This window comes from Rousettus aegyptiacus, unplaced genomic scaffold, assembly GCF_014176215.1.
Source record: "Rousettus aegyptiacus isolate mRouAeg1 unplaced genomic scaffold, mRouAeg1.p scaffold_m13_p_10, whole genome shotgun sequence".
In the NCBI taxonomy this organism is placed as follows: Eukaryota; Metazoa; Chordata; class Mammalia; order Chiroptera; family Pteropodidae; genus Rousettus; species Rousettus aegyptiacus.
Genome location: NW_023416285.1, coordinates 79,620,047 through 79,637,742, shown reverse-complemented (window position 1 = coordinate 79,637,742; position 17,696 = coordinate 79,620,047). Strand labels below are relative to the sequence as shown.

Below are 17,696 nucleotides of genomic sequence, written 5' to 3'. Positions count from 1 at the left end.
TCTGTGCTGCTATTTAACAGACAGAATTGGCATGTCATATGTTAAAGAGACTTGACAACTGATAGACTCAAAAAAAAATCTTATAGCTGTGATTGATGTTTTTTTATTAATTTTAAAGAGGCCATTTACTGATAGCAACATTGTGACAGAACATCCAGGAAGTCTCTCTCATTAAAACCTGATGCTGTCTCTGTTTTATTTCCACCGCTATATCAAAGATGGTTCATATATTAACTCAAAAAATAGTTATTAAGTGTTACATGACAAGCATTGTGTGCAATTCGTAGCTCAGGATGTATCAGTGACCATGACCAAATCCTTATCCTCATTTGTCTTATAATTTGGCAGTGTGGTGCAAAATCCCTAGCCCTAAATCAATTTTTTTATAGCAAACAGTCCAAAGAAATTTTTTGTCCTAATGCTAAAATATCCACCCTCAACTCAGATTAAAATTACATATTTTAATGCAAGTGATTTCCTTTTTTTTTTAAATCCAAAGCTTCAAACCTATTTTGTGGTCTAGAGTGACCTTGTTTTGAGTATTAGCTCTAGTAGACAATCAGTTGGTTCTTATAAATCCTTTTTATAGTACAGCAATGAGTACTTTAATGACATTTGTCAAAATAGAACTTTGACCAAAGAAAGAAAACACTCACATTTTTACCTTTAACAAGAAAAGCCTAAAGGTTCAGAGCCTATATTGTGGCCAACTTCTACCCAATGCTGAATAAAAATGTTATAATGCCTGCATTAAACAGAAAAACAGAAGTACAGAATCCAACAACTTTAAAGGATAGTTCTAACCTTGTCAATTGAAGTATTCCCAAGGCAGAGCAGAGGGCCTGACTAATCCCCAGCCTGAAGGTACAGCCCCAAGTGGCCCACACAAACTTTAAATTTCTTGGATTTGTGTTTTTTCCCTTAGAGTTCACACAAATGTTACATTCTCAACTATAATATAAAGTTTCTTTTGATATAAAAAAAATTAACATTCTTAATTAGGATCAATATAAGAACTTGTTGAGGACAGACAGAACTCATGGCTTATAACTGGAACGACATTCATTTTAACTGTCCAAATTTAGTAAATTAAATAACAGCCAGCAAGTAAAACTAACACTCGGGAAGAGGTATCATGCCTACCTCATGGTTTTGGGTGCCCTCAGCACACCCCTTTGTAATTGGAGGGTATGCATGTTGCCATTTAGCTAGCTAGGCGCCCAAGGATTAAGAAGGCACAGGCTGAGCAGGGACAGCATGACCCAAGGTGATCCCAGGGATGGCTTGCTGCAAGAAGGCAGCAGCACAGTTCAAAGCAGGGCTTTTCCACACTAGGAACTGGGAGGCTAGGGGTTTTCCAGCAGTGTCTCGGGTTGCTCTGTGGCGCCAGAGAAGAGCTGTAAGTGGGCAAAGCACTACTGACTTCCAGCTCCCTCACTTCCTCCACCTGTCTTATATACTGGGCTCTTTTTTCCTGCAGAAGACTGAACTCAGACTGCAGGAAAAAAGGGCTGAAAACTTAAATCTAGAGGAAGTCTTGGCCAAGCAGACAACAATGTCCATAAGATCTGAAAGACAAGGTGAGGACAAAATGGGAGAATGAATAATGAAGCTGGTAAGAAGCAGAGTCAAAAACAGGAAAGGGTGTGGTATAAGCCAAGGGTCCGGGTCAGGCCTTTATCCACCGAAAAGAATGCCTATTGTGGAGTGGGTGCGTCTGCTTAAAGGAGCAGCAATGGGATCCTTCACCCAGAAGCACTCAATTGCTGAAGTCTTACCCTACAATACACTACTTAAAGTCCCTAAGGCCCCAATCTCTTATCTTTCTAGCTCTCTAGATTATTTTACTCACATTACTAATCAATTCTCCACAAAACAGCCAATGTGAACCATCAGAAAAGTCAGACAGTCACTCCTCTCTGATTCAAACTTTCCAATGGCTTTCCCATGGCACTTGAATAAAATCCTAAATCTTTATGGTGGCCCTAATCTATCATGCCCCTCATTAATTACTACTCTCCTCCTCATTCACACTCCCCAGTGCCCTGGCTGCTTCTTAATCAAGCTCCTGGCTAACCTCTGCTGGGCTGTTTCCTTACCCACTGCTGTGCCCTGCTGTGTCCTGCTCAGAGGACACGTCTTCCAAGAGCCCCTTCCTGTTCAAGGTAATCTAAAATAGCAGATGCATCATTCTCTAACCCTTTATGCTTTTTTCTTTTTAACATTTTCTTACAATCTGAAACCATATACATATATATAGACTACATATACGTATACATATACATTACATATACATATACATATACATATTCACATACATATAGACTACATATATAATGTAGTCTAACTCCTATTAGAAGTAAAATCTACCAGGGCAGGACTTTTTTGATCAGTGTTTTGATTTAGGTAGCCACACTTCCTAGAATAGTGCCTGGAAGATAAAAAATGCTCAATATTTATTGAATGAATGAATGAATGATCATACTTGAACTTAAACGTGTTTAGTTTTCCAGTTTTTCCCCAACCCCTCTGTATTTTTTCTTGATCCATCAAACATGACCCAAGTACACTTTTTGCCCACTATAACCCACGATCTGATCACCCGGCTTTTACCACTCCCGTGCGTAAACTCTCAACTGTCTTACCATCTTATCCTTCCTCTAAACCAATCTAAGCATCTACCTCTTCATTCTCACCCCAATCATCTAGAGACAGATCACTGATATAAAAAGCTCTAACCATGCTGACTGGGGACTCTGCAAATACATGGTCTCCCATCTCAGCAGGCCCTTGCTCACTGTTGCCCATCGATCTTTTTCAGGGGTCCCAATCAACTCCCTCTCAAGTCCCAGATTCAGTTCCAAACTTCCATCACTTTCTCAAGCATCCATCTCTCCCTTCCACTCAGCAAATGACATTACCTCTACAGAAACAAAGGAGAGGGCATTAAGTCAGACCCTCTCGGATTGCTCACCCCACTGACCAACGACCAACAGCTGACCAATAACCAACAACCCATACACCCATTCTTACCTCCTTGCTGCCTGTGTGGAGGAAGGGTATCCCTCTTCATGCCCAAAGCTAACCTCTGACCAGAGCTCCAGGATTCAAGCCACTCTCCCCACCTCCTAAGGAATCCGATGCCATATGTTATCCACTTTTCCCTTCCACATCTTCAACTGCTTCTTCTCTTCTGGTTTTTGCCCCATTGCACATAAATGCTTAAATCTCCCCCATCGTAAAACAAATAAATGAACAAACGAAACCAAGATACTTTCCCAGACACTGTGTCTCTCTTGTACTATCCTATTTGCCCCTTTCTCTTCATAACCAAGTGTCTTAAGATAGTCTAAACTCCCATTTTTACTGCTTCCCCCACCCCCAACTCACTTCAGTCTGGATTTTGCATGCAAACACAAAACTGATCTCTCCAAAACACAGGTAACTTCTTAACTGAAAATTCATTCAGAATATTAGACCTGTCAATTTAATACCGATACCCTTAATCTTAAAATCCAGTCTGTTTGCCATTGACTGTTTGAACTGAGAAAGGCTTCTATTTATAGTATAACAGTTAAAAGCATGGGCTTCGTCACAGTCAGCTTGGGCTACCATCACAAAGTACCATGACTGGGTGACCGAAAGAACAGAAATTTATTTTCTCACAGTTCCGGAGGCCAGAAATCGAAGATTGGAGTGCAAGCACGGTGGGGTTCTGATGAGAACTCTCTTTCTAGGCTGAAGATGGCCATCTTCTCACTGTGTCCCCATAGGCAAAGATCTCTTGTGTCTTTCTCTTCTACAGGACCATTTAACCTTAGACTTCATTTAACCTTAATCACCTCCTCCTTAAAAGCCCTATCTCCAATATCGTTTATAAGGTGGGGATAAGGGGAAGATGAAGGCTTCAACGTGAATTTGGGGGACACAATTCAGTCCATAGCAGTCAAGTAAAGTATGGTAAAACCAAGTGTTTTGTAACAATAACTATGCAAGTATAAGAACTCTAAAGTAACGAAGAAAATGGATATCACATAAAAATATCAGGATACAAAATTTTATATAAATATGTAAAACACGCATGTGAATAAAAAGAATATATCATAATCATAATGCGAGTGATGTTCAAATAAAGGAGTTTATTTCTAAACTATTTGTTAGACAATTTCAAAAATAAATTTTCATAGAAAAATATATAAATCAAAAGCTTCGAAATGAAAAAAAAATCACTAGAAACAAATCTTAACTTTGTTTCCTGCTTACACCATTGCCATCTGTATTAACTAGGATATAGGATATCCTGTTGCAAAACAACAACAACAACAACAACAACAACAACAACAAGAATACAGTGGCTCAAACAAATGGAGCTTATTTCTCTCTATGTAATAGTCCAGAGGAAGACAAGTGGTCCCAGGAAGGTGAAGAGCTCTCCACAGTCCAGGGACTGAGGTCCTTTCTCTCTTTCCCACCACTCCCTAGAGTTACTGCCCTTGTCTGGATATTCTAATAAGCTGGCTCACCAACACCTTGTTCATGGGAGTGGAAGGAAAGGAATATGGCAAACAAGCAGACACCACTTCCACATCATCCACTGGCCAACACTTAGGCATGTGGCCTCATCTGGCTTCGAGGAGCCTAAGAAATAGTTCTATGTAGGGATCATGTGCCTCGCTAAATATCAGAGGTAGGAAAGCATCATTCCCACTCTGGAACAGTTATCTTCTTTCTAAAGGGATAACCTAAAGCCCCACCCAGTAACTGGATTCAGCTCAAAGTCTATGATCTCTGGGTGATGCAAATCCTCTTGCAACAGATATTGATCTGGCTCCATCCCAGTCCACTGACCTACAAATTAAAAGATAAGTAACCTGTGCTCTACCAACACCATCACACCCAATATACAACCAAAGAAATATGATTAATGCAGTTAAGTCTTGCATTCTGAAAAAAATGGCAAATACATATTCTTACCAATGGTAAAATACTGGAAAGAAATGGCAAAGAACACCTGCTCTACCAGGGAAGGAAGTCCCTTGGTTAAACTTACTTCTGTTCTCTGGGGAATATCCTTTGTCTATTTGTCTGCTAGAACCTGGCTTTGCCTCTAGAAGATTCTATTTTTCTAATATCTTTCTGGGCATATATGAAGTGGGCATGGGAGGATATGTGTACCAAGTAAGCAGCAAAGAGTTGGTACAAATTTTGGGGTCAAAGACTCCTTTAAGAATCAATGTCAAACCATCACAGGCTTTTCAAGGCAAACTTGTGATATCTTCGACAATATAATCCTCTCAAAAATTCAACATGTCTGTTTGCCTTTGGTCAGTGCCATGTGAAAGTAACCACAAGTAAAGATTCAATCTGGTCATTGGGATTAAGCTTGTCATTTCTCCTCGTTTATTTGCTGGCCTCTATGGCAGAGCCATCTCTCTCTTGATTTAAGGTTAGCTACCTTGAGGTCACCTGATTCACAACAGGACAGGAGGATTATACCATCACCCCATTTACATAAGGGCAAGCCATGTCACTTGAGCTGACCCTGCCTGCCTGCCTAATTTCAGATTCAACCATCTGAATTGCTTTGACCAATAAAATATGAACAAAAGTAACACATGCCACTTCCAAGCAGCTGGTTCTGCCATATGTCTTTTCCTTCTGCTACAGAATAGCAACGTCTCCAAAAAGCCTATTCTTTCGGCTTAGAGTCACAGAGGATGTGGAACAGAGCCACAGACATGTCATGAGCAAGAAATAAACCTTTGTTGTTGTAGGGAACTGAGACTGTATTTATAACTGGAGCTTTATCTAGCTTAACTGACTGGTTCAAGTGGGAAGGTAAAAGCTTAATTTGATCCTTGTCTGGAATGGCTTCCACTGTCTGGCCAAGAAAAATCTAACAAGATATTCCTAAGAATGAATCTTACCTTTTGCTGTTTTGGGATACAAAAGTAATTTTTTCCAACCCTGCAATATCCCATATTAGTGTTCTTGCAGTCAATTCATAGTTCAGACCATGGGCAGAGGGAGCCTGCTCCAACAAAACTATACTCCCATCTCTAACTGCAAAATAGTAATCAGTCCTTTATTTGATACCCTCTTGTAGTTCTTTGCTAAAACAGCAAGGAGCTGTCAACTCATTTTAGCAGTCTTCCTAACCACTTTCCTGGAGGTACAAACTGGATGGATACATTGATTGCCTTCCAAGTTATCAGAGGTGACAGTTTCCCTAAATGTTTTGCCACAGCACAGCTGACAGTTTTCCAGCCTATAACTAGTGCCAACTGTATCAACCAACCATGCAATCAGTGCCATGCATTTTAGCTTTTTATTATAACAACACCCTACTTCAGGTACCAATTTTGGCATGATATAGAGAATGGGATAATTTCTTAAAATGAATAGTGTCCAAGAAGTTCATTCTCTTTCTTGAAACAGTACAGAGATAGGCAGGTGCCCAGAGGTGAGGGTTAGTAGTCAGTTCTGCTCCACCCAAAGACCTAGGCTGATGAGGAATGGCTCTGCTGTACTCCTCACAGGACTTCTAACTCTGGGTTCAAGACGCTTCTGCCATTAGAGTTTTTACTGCTTTCCAGTCAGTAGGAAGGGGCAGTAGGGCAGGAGATGAAGAGGACAAGTACCTTATCTTCAAATAGATAAACCAGAAGTTGCACTTACTTTTGCTCACATCCAACTGGCCCAAACCTAATCACACAGCCATACCTATAGGCAGAGGAAGTTGGAAAATACAGTGTCTAAACAGCCATATGCCCAGCTCAACAAGAAGGATTCTGATACTAAAAGAAGGACTGCACAAGAATTAGCAGTCTGTGCCAAAAACTCACACAAACTATTCTCAACAGTTATCAGAGAGTTTTTTTAAAGCATATTTTAGTCTGTGGCATCCTCTGTGCAAAACCTCCACTGGCTCTCTATTCAATTAACAAAAAATCCAAAGTCCTCACAATGGCCTACAGTCCTCATGCGATCTGCTCCCCTCATTATCTCCCTCACCTCATCTCCTAATGCTGTTTCCATAAAATAAACACCAAATGAATTAAAGATCTAAATATGAAAAATAAAACTAGGAAGCTAAATAAAGAAAAGAAAAACTAGGGTAATACATTTGTGACCCTGAGTGTTAAAAGGTCTCAAAAGCATAAACAATGTAGGGAAATCATGATGAAATTGACCTACTAAGGACCTATTATTCAACAAAGGGCACTACAGACAACGTTAACAAACAGGCAAAAGAATGGAAGAACATATTTGCAACATTAAAAAAAGGCGGGAGGGGGGGCGGGATTTGATATCTAGTGTCTGGCAAGAAATCTGGAAAAATAATGACCAAAAAAGACAGGAAATGTAATTAAAAATTTAGGAGAAAGAAACAAACAATTCACAGACAGTAAAATCAAAGTTGTCAGATGAAGTACAGGATGCTCAATTTTAATTAAAAATAAACAATGGAAAAAAATTTAGTATAGGTATATCCCGACTCTTACATGGTATATACTTATACTAAAAGTTTTTTTTGTTCTTTATCTGGAATTCAAATTTAACAGTGTCCTGTGTTTTTATTTGCTAAATCTGGCAACTGTAGGTGCAATCCACATGGCTAACAAGTGAATGAAGAGAAGCTCATCCTCACAAAAAATCAAAGAAATGCAAATTAAAACTATGAGATGTCATTTTATATCTATATTATCAAAGGCTAGAAAATAAGGCTTTTATTAGAGAGCATATAACCCTTGTTTTTTCCTTTTTACTACAAAGAGCACCTATGATTCATTTTTGATCAGCTCACCAGGCAATAAAAGCCCAACTATTCACTGCATATGCACAGAGAAAAAACACATTTCGAATTCATTATTTCGCATTGTAGATAGCACAGAAATAATCCCGGTAACCATATTCAGGCATCTAAGACAAACTCTTCCTAGAAAATTTAAACACCTATTTAAGTATAAATTTATATAATTTAAATGTTGAGTATAAAAAATATTTAAGTATTATTTATTAAACAACAGCTTTTTTAATAAATAACTTCATAATGTTAATTTTAATACTGGGTTAGGATTCCCCTCTCACAGTTAACTATCACAGCAGGTCAGAAATGTAGACTGTAAACAGAAACAAGAATTGAATTTGGACATTTTCAAAGAGCTTTCACATAAAAATGCTTTATCTAGTCATTAATATAGCTTTATCACTAGATAATACCTATCTGAAAGGCAGAGAGGTAAGACACAAAAGCTGTAGGTTAAGGAAGGGCTGCATATAAACAGAACAGCACGCATTCTTTTGAAAATATTATTTGCTTTTTCGAATATAAATACAGTATATAGATTATTTTAAATAACATCTCAATACAAAAAACAAAGTATACCAAAAACTCATTTTGTCTTCTCTAACTTCTGAGATAAAGAATGCCCACTGAATTTATTTTAACATCTCCAAAGAAAAAGATTTTTAAAACTATATTACTGTGAGAGATCAATTTAGAAAAATACCTACTTTTTGTCACAGTTCTGGTAAATAGTTGTAATAGTCGTAATTCTGAAGAATAAGAATATTCTAAAGTAAACATTAAACCAAAATCTTTACATAATGGTACTAAATTTATAAATTGTGATAAAACAATTCACAGATACCAAAACGATTCAACCTACCCCATATAAAAGATATACATATAATAATTAAACCTTCCAAAATATTGGTAAGAATAATTGCTAGTCAACTTTCAAAAAGTAATTGCTTAGATGTATCTCTAACAACAGCAAAAACAACAAACTTTTAGATCTATAATTCGGCATCCATCAAGACTAATTTTGGCAGACAGATGTCATGACACTCCCACAAGAGAGAAAAACAGACATAAAAGTAACACAGATTTCACCATAACATTTAACACATTAAAGTATCACCATAATAACATATTACCTTTTTAACTATATATAAAAATAATCCTTGATGCAGCCTGTGTCCCAAATATCACATAATCCTGAAACTGGTGGATGGAAAACAAATGATATTCATTGTACTCTCTCATTTTTGTTGTTTCAGAAGAAAGCAAAATCAAATGTGTTATATTAGCACGATTGTAATATAAATGTTTGATATAAATGTGGAAAATAAAAAGTGCTTATTGTCCAACTAAAAGAAAGGAAAAAAATATTCTTTGGCTCTTGTCTCAAGCTAAGAACAAACAGCCATAGAACTGGTTTTAAATATGCCCCAATCAATCTTCAAACTCTACTCAACCTTCCCACTTAAGTACACAGCTGATAAATCAGCCAGTAAGCGACTGCCCCTCTTCAGCACTCTTGTTCTGCAGCCAGCCAGTCCCTAAACTCCAAGTTTAAAGTTAGCCAATCCTTAAATTCTCAATTCTGAAAAAAGCCAATCCAAAAACTCCACACTTCCTCAAAATCCTAAGTACATATCTGCCTATTTGAAGGGCTATATTCTACAAGCATAGTTCTCTCTTGCTTAATAAGTTTGAAATCAATAATATGAGAAATATTATGGTTACTTGGATATTAGCATTTTTTTTTCATAGAGGTGTGAACTGAAATATCTGAAACAGAAATTAATATCAAGGGGTCCTAAAGTGGATTCAGAGGTCATTAGGAAAGTCAAACTTATTTCCTGGAATTTACCCCCTCCCTCGTTTCCATGCCAAAGCTTATTATTTCAATTTCATTACCTGAAACTGACCAATCCTCTCTGACTACTCATCACACATTATAAGTAGCCAATACAAAAAGTTTCTTTTGTTCCAGTTTGTGGTTTCTGCCTTTATAAACCCTGCCTTTTTTGTTCTCTCCAGAGCTCAACTGAGGTTGCTATCTGAATCTTTGTCTCTTGGATTATAATGCTGCATTCAAATAAATGCTTTTTATTCTTTATTACAGCCTAAACTGTTTTTGGTTGACAGAGGTGAAATAAATAAATGCGCGCGCGTGTGTGTGTATGTGTGTGTAGTTGCAATAATTCAGTTTTATAGAAAGTTGGGAATCTTCACATTTTAAGTCTAATTATAATCCTTCTTGCCCAATGACAACTGCACTAACAAAGGTGCCCTTTTCCATCTCCTCTCAAGCCCAACCCCACAATTTCACACTATCAATGGTCCAAATCCAGCTGATGGATGAAACATTAAAATTTCCAACTACTGAAACCTACATCAAGAACTGACTATCATCAAGTAATTTTCAAACAACATGCTAACTGATCAAATATATACGTAGATTTTTTTTTTTTTTGATCTAATGGAAATGACAGTGTGGCTTGCTTTTGTAAGACCTAAAAACCTAAAATCTAATCCTATCTTTGAAATTGATTTACTTGGGTAAACCAATAATCTCTTCTTAAATTTTCCAATCTAGAAAATAAAGTGACTATCATCAGCTCCTATTGCCACACAAAAATGACATACTCAGAGTAAGATGAACTCTAAAAGTTTCAGAAAAGAAAATAAAAACTAACCATTATTTCATTTTCCCTGTTGTTAAAATCAAGTCAATCTGAGGTTTATACCAGCATAGTGAAAAAGTAAGAAAAACAGCCTCAAATCAGACATAAAAGATGGCTAAAGAGAATATGGATTCTAATTAGAAAATCAGAATGAATGGGGGTCTTACCCCAAATATAAACCCCCTATCATACTGGCAAAGTGAATCGTGCTGGGTGGGGTGCCTCATCCAAATAAATGCAAACACAGCCAAGAGCCATCCCTTTGGTCTGCTTTTGGACTTAGAGGTCTCAAAATAAATTCTAAATAGGAAGTAGTATTACCTTATAGTTGATCAAAACTCAGTGGAGTTGCCACTGAAGTCCAATCAGAGTAGGATTACAAACATTGAATTATCAGCTCCTTCAGATGACAACAGAATGGAGGTATCAAAGGGAATCAGAATGTCTCCCCAAAATATGCCATTTTGACATAATTTGACAAGGTACTTGAGATATAGCAGGTATAGGGACACTCTGCTCTCCTTTTTCCTTCCTGAAAGCAAGGGACAAAACTCCCAGTACCAGGGGAAAGACATTCTCATCATCAGAGATGAGGAACTGGGGAGAGAAATCTTTACAAACAAGTCTTGTTAAACTAACTCTTATTTTCCTAGTTACTTCTTCAACTATATACTACCTTGAACCCAAACCCTTTTGTCTTGTCAATTCTTCACAAATTTATTGTTTCTTTGACTAAAATGTATAAATGCTTCCTGCTCTGGTCACTTCTTCAGGTCTTCATTCTTTTGTGAAGATTCCCATGCACATGTAAAAGTGTAATAAAACGTGCATGTTTTTCTCCTGTTAATCTGTTTTATAGGTTTGTAGGCCCAGCAAGAGACCCAAAGAGGGCAGAGAAGCCCTCCCCTACAATGTCAAGAAACTTACGTAGGGAGGGAGAAGAAGAAAAGAAAGGAAGAAAGCACGTTATGTATTTCAGTTTCTCAACATCAATAGTACTGACATTTTGAACCAGATAATTTTTTGCCATTGGGGTTGTCCTGTGCATTGTAGGATATTTAGGAGCATCCCTGGCCTCCACCAGAGATGCTACGAGCAATGCCCTCCACACAGTTCTGTCAACCAAAACTGTGGTCAGCCATTGCCAAATGATCCCAGGGCAAGCTGGGAGAGGGGACAAAGTCATCCTCAACTTAGATCCACTGATCTCAATCCACACTACTATATTCCAGTATTTCTCTCACATTTATATTTATATAGATTGATGGCTTAGAATGCAGCCTGAAACTAGCAGTTCTGCAATACAAGAACTAAATTAAAGAATAGTAAGATTTTAAGAATGTACACCTTAAGAAGTATAGGTATAATAGCGAGTTATGCTTAAATCATCCCTTTCGTCAACATACTACTTTTGCTTAATCCTCTCTAAGAATTTTCTTGGGTGTTTTTTGAAGGTAACAACTTGGTCAACACGTTACTAAAGCTGACCTTCCATCCATTAGTGTTTATGTGGGGAAAAAAAAAAATCAAGCCTCAAGATTTTAATTTCTAAGCAACCAAATATAGAATGAATCAAAATTATGTCCTACATATCTATTTAAATTATTTAAATATATTCAAACAATGTTAAGTAAAAGTACATAAACTAGAATTCAGCTATTACTGCAAGTATATATGTATATGTGAGAAATGAAGGTAATAGACAAAAATAAAATAAATCACAAGCAGTGAAATTTTAAAAATTATATTTAGTGCCCACTACACACCAAATTGGGCTAGACACGAGAAACAATTTTCTACGAGAAACAATTTCCATATATCTACATTTGTACTCTTAACATAAGGTAGCAGTTTTTATATTTACTTATGTAAATATAAATTTTAAAAGAAATTTGGATTTCATAAGTTATCTAGGATGCTATATTTCATCTGAGTTAGTGTTAGAGTGGCTTCTGTTGTCTTCGAATAGGACTAACCATCACTCCTGCTCTGCGGGGAGCCATCTGATAGGATTAAATAACCATTGACCTGCCTTGCTGAGCCTGAACTTAGAAAGTGAAAAAGCCTGAGCAATCAACAGGCCGTTTAAGATGGAATTCTTTGTACCACATCTAATGTTATTAAGGAAGCAATCGTGGTATAAAAAAAATACTAATTGTTTCAACTCCATTAATTGTAGGGAAACTACAACAGCAGATTTAAAATTTTGTGAACTGCAAATGAGATGACACATCATCTCTATATTTGTGGAAGCTTCCTGTTTAGAGTAATGGTAGATGTGGTTATTCAGATGAGCCCTCCCACTGAAAGCTAAAGGAGTTCAACGAAATAGAATTTTACATATTGTAAGAACAAAAACTCTGAAATTAATCATAAAATCTACAATGATGTAACTTTATCTAATCTTTTAAATAGTTCAAATTTGAAATACTCATGTTAGGCATAATAAAATTGTAATAAGTGTGATGAGGTTATAGTATGCCCTGAAAGAGATCTACAGAAATAAGATACTTATTTTTCTGTGTATTGTACCAGTTTCAAAGTTCTACAGTGTTCCATATTAAGAGATGTAATCTATAAGTCTAACTATGATATGTAGCACCAGATCCCCTTCCTATGACCAAAATATATGTATATATTTCAACCGTGAGAGATATCAGCAGAGAAACTCAAACTCATTTCATTATGTGGAACTTTGGTGTGATACACAGCCCCTCCACCACCCTCTATTATGCAAGCTGCAGCATTTAAGGCAACTCCCTTATTTCACTAGTGAGCCCTGTCAACACTGAGGTAATAGAAATGGAAAAACTCATCACTCCACAATGATACTCAAATATCAGAATATATTTCATTTGGTAAAAATTATATCATTGCTAAATAAAACTAATGAGAATATAGTAAAATATGCAAGATTTTGAGGAATTCTTTTGTTGAAAAAGACTCTTGGGGAGCCTCAAATTCATCCTGCAATTGCTTAGGCATTCTTTTGCTCCTTTGACCCCTTCATGCCCCATCTCTTAAGCGTATGGGGCGGAGGTGGCTATAGAAGGCCAGAATGAGCTAATCAGCCTGTATTTATGCAGTTAGTCTACTCTAGTTTTATTCCCACAGGTTTTTCCTCATATTCTGCTCCTCTAGGAAGAGTGCTATGTTTTATTCATCTCTGAACTCCCAAAACCTAACCAAATGTCCTGCGTATAGTCATCCCTACCATCTACTACATGGCAAGCATTGGTTTAGGGGCTAGAGACAGAGAAGTAAAAGAGATACAGACCTCATCTTCTTGGAATCTCATGGAAGGAGTATAGTAAATATCGGCTGCATGAACAGAATCAAGTAATGAAAGACCAGTTAGCACAATCCCATTGTCTACGTTCTTTTCTCCCATTGCCAACCAAGGCTTAGATGAGGAACAAAAGCAGCCTTTCTCTTCAGAAATATAAATGTGTGTCTGTCTCCACCCCTGACCATTCCCCTGGGTTTTATATTCGTATATCTAACTGCCAACTCAGCACGTCGAACTGGAGTTTCAGGGATTAACTGCATGAACTCTGAAGCCAGACTGGGTTTGAATCCCAGCTCCATCACTCACAAACTGAGTGACTTTAGGCAAGTCACCTTTAACCTCTGTGCCTATTTTTTCATTGATAAAATGGAAACTATAATGGTTCCTAGAGCATATGACTGTTATAAGAATTAAGTGAATTTATATATAAAAGTGCTTAAACCCTGCCCAGTCCACAGTTTATGCTTACAGAGCACTTACTACTATTACTAGCAGCAGTACTACTAGTGTTACTAAATCTATAAGGTATCTAAAACTTGTCCAAAATGGAATTTATAATTTTCTTCTCAAACCACTTTCTCTCTTCTCTGAAAACGGTACCACTACTCACCCACCCCGTTGTTCCAGCCTCGAACCTAAGATTTTTAGGTTTTATGTGAACCTACATTAGTAAATCCACAGCAGCAGCTCTACCTTCAAAAGTATATCACGAATTCGACTGCTTACCTTAATCTCTGAAACCACCTCCCCTAGCCCAAGACACCACCAGGTAATAGTCTCCTATCTTCCCATCTTCAATACTCCCCATCCATGACTCTATAGTTAATTCTCCATCCAATAAAACTAAGATCAGGTGCTATTCCCTTAATGCAAACCTTCCAATGGTTTCCCACCACACTCACAGTAACATCTTTACCTCAGCCTACAAGGACCCCCATAGTCTGCCTGGCTTCCAACATCACCTGCCACTACTTTCCCCCCTTCCGTGGGATGTTCACAACACTCTCGCCTTGCTATGCCTTAGCTGCCTCAGTCTGGTTTCCACTTCAGAGCCCTACAAGTACTGTTGTTTGGAGCATGAACTCTGAAGTTGGATAGCCCAAATTTCAAATACTGTCTAGCACATTAGAACTGTGCAAGCTGTGCAACCTTGAGCAAATTCTTAATCTCTCCATGTCAGTTTCATCTATAAAAATGGAAATGAGTATTTATATAACTGTTGTAGAAATTTTTCTGTTTAGAAGAGTGCCTCACATGTAAGCTCTACATTAAGTGTTTACTGCTATTATTATTCCTCCGTGAAATATTCTTACCTCAGGCTCTTCCTCCACTTCAACTGATTCAACTATCACCTCCTTTGAAAGACCTTCCCTGACAAACCCTATCTACACAATCAGCCCTATTCTCCTAGTCTTTTATTCTCCTATCTTCCTTTACTTCACTGTACTTATCACTATTTGAAATAATATTATATACTTATCCTTTGTTGCCTATTTCCACACTGGAGCATGAGCTCCACTAGGTTGGAGATTGACTTGTTTGCTGCTTTAGTTCTTGTTCTGACTCAGAAAGTGGCTTTCAATGCTCACATCTCTATTTCTCTTATCCAGGCCAGGAGACCAATGCAAATTCCTTATTAACAATACCATACTTAGCCTTTCATTTTCACACTTATGATCTCACTAGATCCTTGGAAAGGCAACCACAGATATGCCATCATCTCCCATTTTAGAGAGAAAAAGAAAATACCAAGTTTGGGTGACTTGTCTTTGGACACAAAGCTAGTAATTGATAGAACAAAAATTAGAACTGCTTTCTAAAAGCGGGGCTCCTCAAACTCAGATGGAAGGATATTACATCCTTGAATTCAACCTACAGAAAAATGATCATATAATCTCTTGAATACACCCTGAGGTATGTACAGTATTCTTTCCTTCTGAGTTCTTGAGAAATACTTGTCCCTAAATTTTATAAGTATTACAGTATAATACTAACTCATCAATAATGTATTAACCCTTGGCAAGGTAGAAAAGTCAAGCAGTCAGATATGATCAGCTATTCCAAGTAGACACAACAAAATCCCTAAAACTCAGTGTATCTGTATCGAGTATAAATGTACTAATTCCAGAATGCTTTAAAAGCTTTCTCTGCAAAGCCCAGACAAGGGAGACGTCGAAATTGTCAAGATCATTGTGATCATGATACCAGTTTTTTCTTGATCCTGGTTCCAAGTTCAATGACAATAGTTCAGATCGCCCATCAGGCTCATGTACTCCATGATCAGATGGTGGGTGGGGGAATATTGAGGAAGCAAGATTGTTAAAAAGATCCCTACCTGCGAGACCTTTGTCAAATGGTCACTGGACACCACATTCTCAGTATAACCGATTGTTTTTATAAGCTTTGTCCTAGCAAGTTTACACGTTTGTGTTACCGTATGTGCTCTCACAATTCCCAGTCCTGTGGGAATGACAATTAGGGAGGCCGGAGGCTGCCTTATCGTCATTTTACACAAAAAGGAAACTGAGGCAAGTGGTTATCGTTAAACTTGTCCTCAACTATTTGGTCACTGGCGGGATCCCAAAGGAAGCTGAGCGCAGTCAAATTCCCTTCATCAAGGAAGGAAAATAAAGGGCTGTCCCATTTGTACCTTTCCCCCTTCCCAGGCCTCGCCTGAAGGCTCCTACAGCACTCTTGGCCCCGAGGGAAAAGGTGAGGGCCCTGCCCCCGCGGGGCGCGGCCTCGCCGGCTGGCATTCCTGCCCCTCCCGCCCCAGAGGGCGCGCTCCCGCTCTGGGCGGGTACCTGTCCCTTCGCCACGTTCGGCGGCTCCCCCGATCGCCCCAGGACCTGACGACCCACAACCACTACCAACACCGGGAAGGCGAGCAGCAGGGCGAGCCCCGCAGGCCCGGGGATCTGCAGGAATCCTCCGAAACTTACAGTTTTCTTACAGCGTGCGCGTCACGGCGAGGTGACGTCACGGGACCCGGCGTTCGTGGAGGTCAGGCCGCCGGCCGCGGGACCGCTTGGCCCCCATGGCTCCGCCCCCAGCGCGCCAGCAGGAGACACGCCCCTTTCTCAGGGCTCCGCCTCCGTGGTGGGGCTCTGGGCGCAGTCGCAGAGGGGCCTGCGTGGCCGCCTCCTGGCACCGTGTGGCGGTCAGGACGCGTAAGGCGGGATCTGATCAAGAGAGCATCGCTCTAAGCGCGCGCGTGTGTGCGTGTGTGTGTGTGTGTGCGCGCGCGCGCGTGCGCGCGCGCAGAAAGGAGCAATAGAAGGGGGCGAAGACCCCGGGGGAACAGTAAACCAGCTATTGGTCAGGGAGTTGGAGTAGGACGCCAGAGTTGTGAGGCAGACTTTCCACAGACATTGCTGTCTTTCCCTCACGTGTTCGTTAAAAGTTCTCCACGTGTGCAAACTGCCATTTGTTCTCCATCAGGTGCCTGCAGGTCCTCCGCCGGGAGGCGTCAACTCTCCCACTGGCCCTGGCCCGGACCCGCGTCCGCCCCGGGCTCCGCCTCTGTTCCGCGCTCCGCCCCAACCGGACCGGCCCCTGCTCTGCCCCGCCCACTCCAGGCTTGGACCCGCCCCTTCGAGTCCGCCCTTCCGGCTCCTACTCGCTGAGCGAGCTAACGCCCACCTACCGCGCTGTTTCGTTGCTTACTCTCTTTTTCTTTGAGGTTTTAGCCTCTTCCTCTCATACTGGATTTCCCGTTTTTAGCTCAGTGAAGTTACTTACGCACGACAGTTCGCCTCTATTAAATTTAACAAGCGGTGTACTGTGTAATCAAATATGTACACTTCTTCGCTAATGTCAGCAGTCCACCTCCTCTCACGTGTTGTTATCTTCCTGTGCCCATTCCAGGGTTACTACTCTTTTATAATCTTACAAATGACAGATTCTGGTTAAAAGATGGCTCAGTGGA

General features: G+C 39.4%; 1 protein-coding gene across 11 annotated transcripts in view; it reads right to left on the bottom strand.

The window, feature by feature from the left end:
• The window catches only part of ZNF438 (zinc finger protein 438), a 157,216-nt gene extending 140,379 nt beyond the window's left edge, over positions 1 to 16,837 (bottom strand). For 3 of the 11 annotated variants that reach the window (XM_036228059.1, XM_036228065.1, XM_036228063.1), the window contains exon 1: positions 16,711 to 16,837. The gene's annotated coding sequence lies outside the window, so the exon portion shown is untranslated. Of the gene's footprint in view, positions 1 to 8,943; positions 16,536 to 16,710 lie in introns of those variants that run through there. The other 8 variants (XM_016160108.2, XM_016160106.2, XM_016160113.2 and 5 more) reach the window with 5 other exon arrangements.
• Between the last annotated feature and the right edge of the window lie 859 nt (positions 16,838 to 17,696).